This window comes from Lithobates pipiens, unplaced genomic scaffold (genome assembly GCF_037356315.1).
Source record: "Lithobates pipiens isolate NorthernLeopardFrog02 unplaced genomic scaffold, aLitPip1_a1.2 Scaffold_10, whole genome shotgun sequence".
NCBI lineage: Eukaryota > Metazoa > Chordata > Amphibia > Anura > Ranidae > Lithobates > Lithobates pipiens.
In genome coordinates, this window is record NW_027507686.1 from 101,114,521 (window position 1) to 101,126,995 (window position 12,475).

The following is a 12,475-nucleotide window of genomic DNA, read 5'->3' on the forward strand; positions in this document are numbered from 1 at the left end:
TTGCTAGTGTATACAGACGGACTAGTGTATACAGAGGACCGGCTAGTTTATACAGAGAGGCTAATGTGTACAAAAGACAGGCTAGTGTATACAGATAGGCTAGATTATACAGAAGAACGTCCTGGGTATGCAGAGATGGAGGCTAGGGTATACAGAGAGAGAGGCTAGAGTATGCATACTTGCTAGCGTATACAGGCGGACTAGTGTATACAAAACACCGGTTAGTTTATACAGAGAGGCAAATGTGTACAAAAGACAGGCTAGTGTATACATATAGGCTAGATTATACAGATAGGCTAGATTATTCAGAAGAACGTCCTGGGTATGCAGAGATGGAGGCTAAGGTATACAGAGAGAGAGGCTACAGTACACATACTTGCTAGTGTATACAGATGGACTAGTGTATACAGAAGACCGGTTAGTTTATACAGAGAGGCAAATGTGTACAAAAGACAGGCTAGTGTATACAGATAGGCTAGATTATACAGATAGGCTAGATTATACAGAAGAACGTCCTGGGTATGCAGAGATGGAGGCTAAGGTATACAGAGAGAGAGGCTAGAGTACGCATACTTGCTAGTGTATACAGATGGACTAGTGTATACAGAGGACCGGCTAGTTTATACAGAGAGGCTAATGTGTACAAAAGACAGGCTAGTGTATACAAATAGGCTAGATTATAGAGAAGAACGTCCTGGGTATGCAGAGATGGAGGCTGGGTTACACAGAGAGGCTAGTGTATGCAAGCTTGCTAGTGTATACAGACGGACTAGTGTATACAGTAGACCAGCTAGTTTATACAGGGAGGCTAATGTCTACAGAAGACCGGCTAGTGTATACACATAGGCTAGATTATAGAGAAGAACGTCCTGGGTATGCAGAGATGGAGGCTAAGGTATACAGAGAGAGAAGTTGGGTTACAAAGAGAGGCTAGTGTATGCAGACTTGCTAGTGTATACCGGTGGACTAATGTATACAGAGAAGCTTGGGTATACAGAGAGCTGTATAAAGAGATGCTAGTGTATACAAAAGACAACCAAGAGTAGACAGTGAGGCTCGTGTATACAGAAGACCGGCTACGGAGAGGCTAATTTGTACAAAAGACTAGTGTATACAAATAGGCTAGATTATACAGAGGAAGGTCCTGGGAATGCAGAGATGGAGGCTAGGGAATCCAGAGAGAGACTGTGTTACACAGAGAGGCTAGAGTATGCAGAAGACCGGCTATTTTTTTTTTACAGATATGCTTGTGTATACAGAAGACAGTCTGGGGAATTCATTGAGGCTAGTGTATGCAGAGAGGCTGGGACACCGAGACTATTGTAAAAAGAAGGCAGGCTAGTGTATATAGATTACGGGCACGTGTATACAGAAGACAGAGAGGCTAGTCTATATAGAGTGGCTGGTGTACACAGAGAGATTAATGTATACAGAAAAGCTAGCGTGTAAAGAAGACAGGACTTTATTTTTTGCTAATGCAACTACTTCTGAAACATGTAAAGTGCTTTTTTCATATTTTGGTGCTGTTAAAAAGTGTATAGCATCAGGATGAGAAAGGATAATAACTGACAGAGGATGACATGGCAAAAAGACAAACTGCATTAGAAATGTGAATATGAAGTAGAGATGAAATGCCAATCCCCACGGCTACGTACAGCAAAGTGTGAGCTAAGCAGCTAAATATTCTGCAATAGCAGAGATTAAGTATTGCAGTCGAAATGAGATCGCAAGCGTTAGTTGCAGTAGCTCCAAAATGACTGAGAAATCATTTCATTACTCTAAATGTAAAAGTTATCCCGGTAGCACTGAGTGGACTGATACAAATTCAGTTTCCTATAGCAGAGAAATACCAGCTATATGTGAGACGAGCAATTAAACTGTTCACGGTAGCATTGCATTACTCTTAATATGTGCAGCGTTCAAAGAAGCAATAAGATGGTTTTGTATTATCCTAAAATTAGCAGTATACGTAATAAAGGAGAGTAGGTAACCTGGATTTAGACATAGCAAACTTTATAATCTAATTTAGCAAAATTAGAAAGGATAATATTGAGACAGTATATACAGGTCGAGTTTAAGTGGAAATACACAAAATATATAGCTTACCTTTACATTGTTCAATAGAGCGTTGCAAAGTAATACCAAGGCAGAATGTCGGAATAGCAATTAGATGAGATGATTGCTGTAATCATGAAATATCAGCAACGACGTGACAAGGTTTCTATCGTTTTCAGGATCCTTACGTGTCTTTAAGGATGAGAACGTATAATAACTGGCAAAGTATGACATGGCAAAGAGACAAACTGCATTGGAAATGTGAATGTGAATTAGAGATGAAATGTCAATCCCCATTGGTTACTTACAGGTTACCATTAATACAGTTAACACGGCTACGTACAGCAAAGTGTGAGCTAAGCAGCTAAATATTACTTAATATTGCAGAGATATTGAAAAGAGATCGGAAGCGTTGGTTGTAGTAGCTTCAAAATGACTGAGACATCATTTCATTACTCTAAATGTAAAAGTTATCCCGGTAGCACTGAGTGGACTGATATTAGATGAGTGATCGTTGTGGTACGAATTCAGTGTCCTATAGCAGAGAGATACCAGCTAAATGTGAGAAGAGCAATTAAACTGTTCACATCGGTAGCATTGTATTTCTCTTAATATGTGCAGCGTGTAACGAAGCAATAAGATGGTTTTGTATTATCCTAAAATTAGCAGTATACGTAATAAAGGTGAGTAGGTAACCTGGATTTAGACATAGCAAACTCTATAATCTAATTTAGCAAAATTAAAAAGGATAATATTGAGACAGTATATACAGGTCGAGTTTAAGTGGAAATACACAAAATATATAGCTTACCTTTACATTGTTCAATAGAGCGTTGCAAAGTAATACCAAGGCAGAATGTCGGAATAGCAATTAGATGAGATGATTGCTGTAATCATGAAATATCAGCAACGACTAGGTTTCTATCGGATGAGAAAGTGTAATAACTGACAAAGTATCACATGGCAAAGAGACAAATTGCATTAGAGATGTGAGATGGACATGAAATGTCAATCCCCATTGGTTACTTACATGTAAACGCGGCTACATACAGCAAAGTGTGAACTAAGCATCTAAAGGGTATTTAATAGTAAATTGACGTAGCTTGAAAATTCCAACGTGAAAACCGTTCCATTAATTTTGTTACGCACGAAGACGGCTTACACTGACTGTTTTCCGTTTCCACTGGTTATCGGCATAATATATCAGTAACCATGAACATTAATAGTGATAGACAGCTTACATTAGGATGTATGCATGATGTGAATGTAAAATAGTTGCATTATGTGTTATTAATGTAATCAAACTGTATTGCTATGCTTTGCTACTGCAACCACTTCTCAATCAAGTAAACCGTCCCACTGCTTTTCTCACATTTTGCTGCTGTTAAAAAATGTGTTGCAAGTGTTATGTGTTACAAATGGTTATCAGTGTGACAGTTAATGTGGAGAAGAAGTAATACACAAAATAGAGTCAGAAAGAGAATCCTATTGCATAGAGGTAGCGAGAGATGGTTGCATTAATCTTAATGTGCAGTGTGTAAAAGGTTTTAAAAAGATGGTTTTGTGTGACTTTTGCTTTAACGTAAAATTAGCTGTAGACATTATAACTTGTTACAATGATTTAGAGATAGTAATCTCTATAAAATAATAATAATAAGTAGAGCAAAACAAATTAGGAAAATTTTGAGGCAGTATGTATAGTCGAGATATAGTGAATACACAAAAGGGATCAAGGGATAGTAGCAAAGTCAAGGGATAAATGCAAAGGTACTCTATTTAACAGTAAATTGACGTAGCTTGCAAATTCCAACGTGTAAATCGTTCCATTAATTTTGCTGCGCACGAAGACGGCTTACACTGACTGTTTTCCGTTTCCACTGGAAAGAGAATCCTATTGCATAGAGGTAGCGAGAGATGGTTGCATATGGCAGAAAGACGGCTTACACTGCTTTTCTCACATTTTGCTGCGGTAAAAAGAAATGTTTTGTCACTGTGTTTTAATGCCGGTACCAATGAGAAAGCTTATATTAGACTAGTTGATGTTTGCATTACACAATCCTATTATTATTATTATTATTAAGATCATAGTGCAGAGAGATACTCAGTTAATGTCAGAGATACTCGGTCAATGTCAGAAAAGCAATAAAACTGTTTAAATCGTTAGAGAGCGATAGTTACATTACTCTTAGTATGTGCAGCATGTCTGGTAGCAAATGGATGGTTTTGTGAACATTTTGCATTAAGGTACAATTAGCGGTAGAACTCATCGAAGTGAATAGATTTAAGCGGATTTTGAGATAGTACTCTCCATTTCTAATAAGAAATAAAGAAAAATAAGTCAGGATGGTGTGTCAGAACTGTCACATACTCACAGTCCCGGTACAAATATGCAAAATAGAGCAAAAGAGTACATGGTTTATTTTGATGTATGATAGTTTTATTGCATGCTTGATGTGGATGATTAAAATCGTGTAGTGATCTATATTTAGCATAAGAATGAAAAGGCAAAACATGGCAATGAGACAAACTCCATTAGAGATGTGAGCTAGATGAAATGATGAAATGTCTCTGTTTAGCCCAGATTGTCTTCTGTTATCACTTAGCCTACCCTCTAAATTCACTAGCCTCTCTATATACACCAGTATGTTTACACTAGCCGGTCTTCTGCATACAATAGCCTGTCTTCGATATACACTAGCCTATGTTCTGAATACACTAGCCCGTCTTCTGTATGCCCTAGCCTGTCGTCTGTATACATTAGTCTCTCTGTATAAACTAGCATCTCTGTATACCTCAAACAGTCTTTCTTTATAGCCTGTCTAGCCTTTCTTCTGTACACACTAGCTTCTCTGTATACACTAACCAGGCTTCTATATACAATAGCTTCACTCTATGCATTAGCCTCTCTGTATAATCTAGCCTCTCTATATACCCTCTCTCTATATATAGTGTTCTGCATCTCCGTAGTGGTAGCCTCTCCGTAGAAGCCAGCCTTTATTCTGTATTCACTAGCCTTTCTTCTGTATGCTGTAGTCTTTTATATATACTAGCTTCTCTGTACACCCTTGCATCTCTGTAATACACTAAACCCTCTGTATACCACAGCCTGTCTTCTGTATACACTAGACTGTAAACACTAGCTAGAATACACCAGCCTCATTGTTTACTCTAGCATCTCTGTATACTCAAGCCTATCTGCATACACGAGTCTGTATTCTGTATTCACTAGCCTGTATTCACTAGCCTTATATATACTAGCTTCTCGCTTCTCTGTACACCCTTGCATCTCTGTACACTAGACTCTCTGAATACACTAAACCCTCAGTATACCACAGCCTGTCTTCTGTATACATTAGACTGTAAAAACTAGCTAGAATACACCAGCCTGTCTTCTTTACCCAATAGAATCTCTGTATGCACTACCCAGTCTTCTGTATACACTGTCAGCTTTGATGTATACCCAAGCCTGTCTTCTGTATACACTAGTTTCTCTATATGCACTGTCCTTTCTGTATACTCTCGACTCTCTCTATACATTAACCTCTCTATATACACTAACATCTTTGTATATACGAGCCTCTCTTTAAATTAGCCTCTCTGTGTACCCCAGCCTCATTGTTTACTCTAGCATCTCTGTATACTCAAGCCTATCTGCATTCACTAGCCTGTATTCACTAGCCTTATATATACTAGCTTCCTGCTTCTCTGTACACCCTTGCATCTCTGTACACTAGACTCTCTGAATACACTAAACCCTCAGTATACCACAGCCTGTCTTCTGTATACATTAGACTGTAAAAACTAGCTAGAATACACCAGCCTGTCTTCTTTGAGCTAGATGAAATGATGAAATGTCTCTGTATAGCCCAGATTGTCTTCTGTTATCACTTAGCCTACCCTCTAAATTCACTAGCCTCTCTATATACACCAGCATGTTTACACTAGCCGGTCTTCTGCATACAATAGCCTGTCTTCGATATACACTAGCCTATGTTCTGAATACACTAGCCCGTCTTCTGTCTTCTGTATGCGCTAGCCTGTCTTCTGTATACATTAGTCTCTCTGTATAAACTAGCATCTCTGTATACCCTAAACTGTCTTCTGTAAAAACTTGTCTCTCTTTATAGCCTGTCTAGCCTTTCTTCTGTACACACTAGCTTCTCTGTATACACTAACCAGGCTTCTATATACAATAGCTTCACTCTATGCACTAGCCTCTCTGTATAATCTAGCCTCTCTATATACCCTAGATAGTGTTCTGCATCTCCGTAGTGGTAGCCTCTCCATAGAAGCCAGCCTTTATTCTGTATTCACTAGCCTTTCTTCTGTATGCTGTAGTCTTCTATATATACTAGCTTCTCTGTACACCCTTGCATCTCTGAATACACTAAACCCTCAGTATACCACAGCCTGTCTTCTGTATACATTAGACTGTAAAAACTAGCTAGAATACACCAGCCTGTTTTCTTTACCCAATAGACTCTCTGTATGCACTACCCAGTCTTCTGTATACACTCTCAGCTTTGATGTATACCCAAGCCTGTCTTCTGTATACACTAGTTTCTCTATATGCACTGTCCTTTCTGTATACTCTCGACCCTCTCTATACATTAACCTCTCTATATACACTAACATCTTTGTATATACTAGCCCCTCTTTAAATTAGCCTCTCTGTGTACCCCAGCCTCATTGTTTACTCTAGCATCTCTGTATACTCAAGCCTATCTGCATACACGAGTCTGTATTCTGTATTCACTAGCCTGTATTCACTAGCCTTATATATACTAGCTTCTCGCTTCTCTGTACACCCTTGCATCTCTGTACACTAGACTCTCTGAATACACTAAACCCTCAGTATACCACAGCCTGTCTTCTGTATACATTAGACTGTAAAAACTAGCTAGAATACACCAGCCTGTCTTCTTTACCCAATAGACTCTCTGTATGCACTACCCAGTCTTCTGTATACACTGTCAGCTTTGATGTATACCCAAGCCTGTCTTCTGTATACACTAGTTTCTCTATATGCACTGTCCTTTCTGTATACTCTCGACCCTCTCTATACATTAACCTCTCTATATACACTAACATCTTTGTATATACTAGCCTCTCTTTAAATTAGCCTCTCTGTGTACCCCAGCCTCACTGTTTACTCTAGCATCTCTGTATACTCAAGCCTATCTACATACACGAGTCTTCTGTATTGTGTATTAACTAGCCTTTCTTCTGTATGCTGTAGTCTTCTATATATACCAGATTCTCTGTACACCCTTGCATCTCTGTAAACACTGTGTAAACTAGCCAGTCTTATGTATACACTCGCCGACTGTATACACTATACTCTCTGAATACACTAAACTCTCTGTATACCACAGCCTGTCTTCTGTATACACTAGACTGTAAAAACTAGCTAGAATACACCAGCCTGTCTTCTGTACCCACTAGACTCTCTGTATACACTACCCAGTCTTCTGTATAGAATGTCAGCTTTCATGTATACCCTTTCTGTATACACTAGCTTCTCTATATGCACTGTCCTTTCTGTATACACTCGACTCTCTCTATACACTAACCTCTCTATATACACTAACATCTTTGTATTTGTCTTTAAACTAGCCTCTCTGTGTACCCCAGCCTCACTGTTTACTCTAGCATCTCTGTATACTCAAGCCTATCTACATACACGAAACCTGTATTCTGTATTCACTAGCCTTTCTTCTGTATGCTGTAGTCTTCTATATATACCAGCTTCTCTGTACACCCTAGCACTGTAACAGTGCTAGGTTCCTGTATTACAGAAACAGAACACCAGCAATAAGGTGTATACTGTGCAGGAGGCACACAACACCGACACATGCAGATGCATGTATTGCAGAAATTGAACACCAGTAATAAAGGGTAGCTTCAGGTGTGTACTGTGCAGGAGGCACATAACACCCACTGTAACAGTGCTAGGTTCCCAAGCAGTAAAGACACTGTCCCTGCCTATCGTCCTCTTTCCCTGACCACCGTGCTGGCGGCCTTATATAGTGTGGGGTGTGTACTAAACCCCCCTGAGCTATAATTGGCCACAGGAATCCTGCCTGTGGTGAATTGTGGCTCTCCTCACAGAGGATGTCACATCTGTTCTTATTATATAGAACCTATTATGCTCCTCGTAAACTTTTTCAGTTTGGCCGAACGGCCGGACGCAAGTTGCCCCCGGTGCGGGAACATGGGGGGAGACATGATGCCCATGTTTTGGAGATGCCCGAAGTTGATCCGCTACTGGACAGAGGTGACAGGAACCATTGATCGGGTGGTTGGAACCTCCACCAGGATGGGGGCGAAGTATTGTCTCCTGGGATTAGTTGAAGGAGTTGGAAACCCGGGAAGTAGCCAGATGGCAGTTCTGAGATGCCTATTTCAGGCAAGGAAACTGATTGCCCAACCCTGCTTAGCCTCCAATGTTGGCAATGACTTGTTTTTTTTCGCTTGTTTCCCAAGATGACCATGTTGGCGTTTGTCAAGATGGTTGAGAGTGCCCGAAGAGATCGCCTATGGCCCCATCACCTTGAAAGTGCCTGATCTTGTCTGATCTCGGAGGCTAAGCATTGTCGGGCCTGATTAGTAACTGGATGGGAGACCAACTGGGAATACCAGGTGCAGTAGGATTCTTTTTATGTTGTTGGCGTTGACATGGGTTTTTTTTTCCGCTTGTTTCCCAAGGTGATCATCTTGGCATTTGTCAAGAGGGCTGAGAGAGCCTAAAGAAATCTCCTACGGCCAAATCCCCCTGAAAGCGCCCAATCTCATCTGATCTCAGAGGCTAAGCAGGGTCCGGCCTGGATAGTACCTAATTAAAGGTGCCGTAGGAATCTTTTTATATTGTTGGCTTTGACCTGTTTTTCTTTCGCTTGTTTCCCAAGGTTACCATTTTAGCATCAGTCAAGAGTTTTGAGTATGTCCCAAAGCGTTCGCCTGAGGTCACATCACCCTGAAAGCGCCCGATCTCAGAGGCTAAGCAGGGTCTGGGTCAGATGGGAGACCGCCATGGTCTATGTTGTTGGCGTTGACCTTTTTTTTTCACTTGTTTCCCAAGATAACCATCTTGGTATTTGTCAAGAGGGTTGAGAGTGTCTAAATAGAACACCTATGGCCACATCACCCTGAAAGCGCACAATCTCATCTGATCTCGGAGGCCTAGCAGTGTACGGCCTGGTTAATACCTGTATGGGAGACCATCTGTGAATACCAGGTGCCGTAGGCTTCTTTTTATGTTGTTGGCGTTTACCTGTTTATTTTCGCTTGTTTCCCAAGGTGACCATCTTGGTGTTTAACAAGAGGGTTGAGAGTGCCCAAAGAGATCATCTACGGCCCCATCACCCTGAAAGCGCCCAATCTCATCTGATCTCAGAGGCTAAACAGTGTCGGGCCTGGTTAGTACCTGGATGGGAGACTGCCTGGAAATACCAGGTGCCATAGGCTTCTTTTTTTGTTGTTGGCTTTGAACTGTTTTTTTCGCTTGTTTCTCAAGGCGACCATCTTGGCGTTTGTCAAGAGGGTTGGGCGTGTCTTGAAGAGAACGCTTACGGCCACATCACCCTAAAAGCACCCGATCTCATCTGATTTCAGAGGCTTAGCAGCATCAGGCCTGGTTAGTACCTGGATGGGAGACTGCCTGGGAAGACCAGGTGACATAGAAGGATCTGGCCTGGTTAGTGTCTTGATTGGGAGATCGCCTGGGAATTCCGGATGCCGTAGGATTCTTTTTATGTTGTTGGCTTTGACCTGTTTTTTTTCCCTTGTTTCCCAAGGTGACCATCTTGGCATTTGTCAAGAGGGTTGAGAGTGCACAAAGAAATTGCCTATGGGCACAACACCCTGAAAGCGCCCAATCTCGTTTGGTCTCAGAGGCTAAGCAGGGTTGGGCCTGGTTTGTACCTGGATGAGAGACCTCCTGGGTTTTCCAGATGCCGCAGGCTTCTTTTTATGTTGTTGGCGTTGACTTGTTTTTTTTGTTTGTTTCCCAAGGTGACCATCTTGGCGTTTGTCAAGAGGGTTGAGCGTGCATTTGATCTCAGAGGCTAAGCAGGGTTGGGACATGGTTAGTACCTGGATGGGAGACCGCCTGGGATTTCTCGGTGCCATAGGCTTTCGTTTTAAGTTGTTGGCATTGACTTATTTTTTTATTTTTATTATTCTTTTATTAAGTAGAACAACATAAATATAACAGTCAACCATACAGCATGACCCAGGGTCACAATTACATGCTAACAAAAAATAGGCAGCCAAATAACTCTGGGTTCTCAGAGGGGAGTCCTACAGTTTCATGCAGAAAATAGAGAAACCCCACCTCCGACATGTAGTACAGTATAACTAGTGCAGCTCCGTTCGGACAAATGTAATCATGGAGAACAACTGGGACCACAGCGAGCCAGCTTATCATGACCTACGTGAACCAGAGTAAAATATGAGCCGGTCATGTCCAGAACCCTGGGGTTCTTCTGGGTCCCGAAGGCTAGTAAGGAGACAAGGCATAGTCAAAAGGGAGGACGGGGTAAGAAGAGAGTGCAAAGATGGAGAGAGGAGGTGGGGGGATGGCGACGGGGAAAAAAAGAAAAATAAAGACAAAAAGGGAGGGGGGGAATGCCACCCAGGGCAGACATGGCCTACATAGGTAAACGTTAGATGTTCAGTCGTTTTCTGGGACGGAGGCACTGCTCACCTCCCGAATGTAGTCTCGAGTACCAGTAAAATACCTCCAGGGCCTCCATGTAACACTAAATGCCTCTTCAGTGTTGTGAAGGGTGGCGGTCAATTCTTCCATCCGGAGAATATGATTGACTTTGGAATACCACAGCACCTTGGATGGGGGCTGAGGCTGCCTCCACAGTGCGGGAATGCAGGCCCGGGCGGCATTCAGGAGTTGCATCGTGAGGGTTTTTTTGTATTTTCGAACAGGCTGTTCGGTCAAGTGTAGAAGGCACGCTACTGGGAACCCAAAAGTTCCTCAAGGTCGGGCATGCCCAGAAAAGGTGTCCCATGGTCCCCATATCTGAATTTCACCTCCAACAAACATCCGGGATCGATCTATCCATTTTATTCAGAAGGTATGGGACTCTATACCAGCGTGAGACTATCTTGTATCTTGATATTGGTTTGCGATGGAAGCTTTATGTACTAAGGTCAGGATCTTCCCTATCTGTTGTGGGGTAAATGTGATGCCTAAGTCCCTCTCCCATTTGTGGATAAATGGTGGGGGTCGACTCCTCCTCCTGACTACTCAATAGGTTGTACAGGAGGGAGAGGGTGTGTCGCACAGGTTCCCTTTTGTGACAGATGGATTCATAGGGTGTCAGGTCTCTAGGAGTGTAGGGGGCCCTTTGTATGGCCAGAAGAAAGTGACAAAGTTGATAAGCACTAAACAAGTCAAGCGGAGGGTCAGAAAGCTCGGCGACAGTTTGCGTGGTCGGGAGCCCTCCCGTGGGCCACACCTCTCCCAGACGCTGTTTCCCCACCACTGTCAACTGTCGCAGTTTCTTGTTGGTAAATCCCGGTGGGAAGTCTGGATTACCTATAACCGGAGTCATTGGTGATGGCAGGGGAGCAATGTGTGTGCAGCGGAACAACCTCCGCACAACAGCCAACGTAGCTCCCACTACGGGGTGACCTCTGAGGTCTTTTGGTAGGGAGGACAGGAGCCACGGGGAGGTCAATAGGGGAATGGATCCATCCTCAATCTCCATCTCCACCCACTGCTTGTGTGGGCCATTACAATGCCAATCAACGACTCTCCCTAGCAGAGTCACTCTGTAGTATTGTCTGAGATCTGGGAGACCCAGACCCCCCTTGTCCTTTGGTCTGGCAAGCAATTGCAAACGGGCTTTGGGCAGTTTGCGCGCCCAAATAAAGTCCCGGAGCAGCACCTGCAGTTGTCTGAAAAAAATTGGGGGTAACCGGATCGGTAATGTCTGGAACATGTATAAGATCCGAGGGAGGGCCATCATTTTGAATGCATTACAGCGCCCGAACCAGGTCAGTGTTAAAGCATGCCAGTTTCCCAAATCAGATTTCAGTCTATCCAGGAGAGGGACAAAATTAAGCAGGTACAATTGCGCTAAATCCGCTGCGATGTCAACGCCCAGTTAACGTATAGATTTTTCAGCCCAGTAGAATGGAAAAGAGGAGCGGAGCCTCTTGGCCTCACCATCCGGGACCGATATATTCAATACAGCCGACTTGGCGCAATTGTTTTTATAGTTTGATAGGCTGCCGTGTCGCTGTAGAGACGCAAGTATTTTGGGAAGCAAAATGTGTGGATTGGAGACGGAAAAAATTAGATCGTCAGCGTACGCCGCAATTTTGTGGTGTGCCGAGGGTTTGGATATGCCAGTAATATTCGGGTCATTCCGAACGTGACACATAAGTGGTTCCAGTG

The 12,475-nt window shown here is 42.6% G+C and overlaps 1 pseudogene; it reads left to right on the plus strand.

Annotated features, from left to right (window-relative positions):
- The first annotated feature begins 9,403 nt into the window (after window positions 1–9,403).
- LOC143950200 (5S ribosomal RNA) lies at window positions 9,404–9,522 on the plus strand (annotated as a pseudogene).
- The last annotated feature ends 2,953 nt before the right edge of the window (window positions 9,523–12,475 follow it).